This window comes from Monopterus albus, unplaced genomic scaffold (genome assembly GCF_001952655.1).
Source record: "Monopterus albus unplaced genomic scaffold, M_albus_1.0 scaffold22.1, whole genome shotgun sequence".
NCBI classification, from domain to species: domain Eukaryota; kingdom Metazoa; phylum Chordata; class Actinopteri; order Synbranchiformes; family Synbranchidae; genus Monopterus; species Monopterus albus.
In genome coordinates, this window is record NW_018127902.1 from 1,767,262 (window position 1) to 1,770,012 (window position 2,751).

Sequence of the window (2,751 nt, forward strand, 5' to 3'; positions counted from 1 at the left end):
CAGGGTCAGAGTGCAAAGCAGCATGTGCTCTTATTTTCAGCGCATACTGACAGTCTGCATGGCCTGTATTTACCTGCAGAGGTCTTCCTTCCTTTTCCGGTCTTCCAATAAAACTACGCCATCTCCTGGTGGCTGCCGCACCAAAAGGCCTTTGTAGAGTTTAGTCCCATATTTTAAAAGCAAATCCTCACAATTGCTCTCGGTTTTAATTGTGCAGTCTGCTGTTATAGCGCATAACAGTACATGGTCACAGATATATTGTCTAGGCACTGAAACTCCCACAGTTTGGTTGTGTCTGTTTGTAATAAAGGTGATGGAGGATATGAACCCCATCATGTTGTCAGACTGATGCAGGTGCTTTTCCTTCACTGTATTTTGAAATATTGCAGTATTTGCTCTAGATCAGTTAATCCTTTTGACTTAATAGTACAGACATAAACACATAACTGGGTTTGACAGTTTTATTCATTAATGTTTACAAGCACATTCATATCCCTCCCCCTGGTTTTACTCATATTCAACATGTACATGCAACAAAAGAAACTGGTTAGTCATATCCCTGTACATATGTTCGAAACCATGTCCAGGTTTCTTGTGCTTCTGCTTTTGTTTCTCATTGTCATTGTCATTTCTGTAGCGACTATCTCAGCAGCTGCAGATGACCACAGTCTGGTTTCTGTTTGACTCAACACTTTTGCATTTACTGAACTTGCTGGATTTCACTTCTATATCAAATTACAAGTAATAGAAAATGAGAACACCAGTCAGTCTTTCCCTTTATTTCATCATGTTGATCATCATTTACAGAAAATGATCAGGTTTGGAGGACATGTGTGCATATTTCACACATCAGTTTCTATCAGATTACTCACGAAAGCAGATCCTGGTTTGCTTCTGAAACCAAGCTATGATGTTTACATGTGTGAACACGACTGGGATACTCCAAAACCTTGATCATAACTAGGACACCTGTGCAACTAATCTCAGTCAATGAAGAGCTGGAGCTACTGTAGCTGAAATATGACCCTGTCAGACAGTGTGGAATAAGATACCTTACCACTATGTGTAATATGTGTATTTTTTAAATATTGACTCAAATATATAGTATATTAATGCTGAATGTAAGTGAAGATTTCTACATTTTTATTGCACCATTTTAAGAAATTATGTTGTTGTTTTTTTTCAATACTACAGATGTGACACATTTCCACTCATTCCTCTTGAGGAAAAGCAGCAGTCAGCTTACAACCTTAAGTCTGTGCATCTTTCATCTCATCCTGTAATATGATGACATGTTTTCTGGCCTTAACTCACTCTCATCCATTTTCATCGATTAAAAACCCTAGATAAAGAATAAGCCCTCACGATGAACATGTCTAAAAGAACAGATCACCTCACTAGGCACGATTTAGCCTGTATGTCCTTTTTTTACAAAAATGTTTGTTTACTTTTTATTAACTGGGAAGGTGGTCTGCATGGATAATATTTAAAATGTTTGTATTCTACTTCTACTCATGGTCTCTGTTTCTACTTATGTGTGACCTTTGACCTGATTAAACAGAGTAATCTGTTTTCAGGGAGCAACATGGAAATTTTATCGTGGACCCTGACTTGTGTGATCTGTGGTTTTCTTTTCCACCACAGTCCTTATCCATGCTTTGTACGCAGAAGTCGTGACCCCTGATGCTGTGACGAAGGGAACCGGGGGCCTGGCTGGCATGGCACGGCCAGTGGGAGGGTTCGTCGGGATTGCCTGCAGATGTTGGGTCAGGGGCCCTCTGCTTATTTAACAAGAGGTTGTGGAACATAAATCTTCCAAGGCCTGTGCTGCAGGTCATGTTGGTTCCACTTCCTCTTCAGTTAGACGCACTACACATGCACTGATGATATAATACTGTAGCAGCACACAGCTGTGGGGCTGCTTTTTTTTAAGAAACACTCGATTATAAAATTTGGGCTCTCCAGAAATGTACATGAGCTTTATGACATTTTATTTTTCAAATAAAACATAAAACATGGTGAGAAAGACCCTCCAGGCTGTGAAAGGATAAAAGTGGTACTAAAGGCAAAGCCTCGCTTTTAATTGATAAAAATAATTAAGGGAGCAGTAATTAGAAGAGTACTGACATAATGAGTGCAGGAGATGCTTATAGCCTCATTTATTGGTACAATTATCCAATAAAAAGTAAACAGGGTGCATCACTTTAACAGTGAGGGGAGAAATGGACAGTTGGTATAACAGATTAGCAACATTCATCCTGCCAAGGTCAGCGTCAAGGAACACATAACTCTATGACTAATATCCCCTCAGCATAGTTAAATAAAACATATGCACTCAGAAATCTGCTCTTCTTTCATATTGTATTTCATAACTAATATTCCCACAAAAAATGGCTGGCACTGGTAAAACCACTTAAATGACCAAAGCAAAAAAACACAGAAGGATAGGAAACCTGTTAGGAACTGTATGAAAATGAGTGAGGTGGGAAGGAGGGGCTGAACCTTGTATTTTCCCTTTTTTATTGCAACACAAAATAACACATTTATAGGGCAAAGGACATAACATAGAAAATAAGATGACATAACATTTATAAAAGAGACACAGGGATTTTTACATTTGTGTGTGAGGTCGTGCAGTGTGGGTGTATTCAACTCTATGCAGTCTGGTATTCAGTATATATTAAAGAAAAATGAAATTAAAGAAAGATAATTAATCAATTGGAGCAAAGAGGAAAAGGGGGGGGGGGGGGG